Raw genomic sequence first — 209 nt, 5'->3', positions numbered from 1 at the left:
CATTGGGGCTGCAGCCCCCCAGTAGCTCAGCTAGCTAGCTACAGCTAGCTAGCTACAGCTAGCTAGCTACGCCTAATGTATTGCAGCTAGCTAGCTACAGCTAGCTAGCTACAGCTAGCTAGCTATGGCTGTCTAGCTAGGGCTAGCTAGCTGGCTCTCTCAAGGGGTCCAGGCTCAACCAAAGCCCCACAAACTCCCCGTGCTCGCAT

The sequence above is a fragment of the Eimeria mitis genome, genomic scaffold, assembly GCF_000499745.2.
Source record: "Eimeria mitis Houghton genomic scaffold, Emh_scaff5259, whole genome shotgun sequence".
Lineage (NCBI taxonomy): Eukaryota > Apicomplexa > Conoidasida > Eucoccidiorida > Eimeriidae > Eimeria > Eimeria mitis.
The sequence above is the reverse complement of the archived record's forward strand: the minus strand, read 5'-3'. Positions refer to the sequence as shown.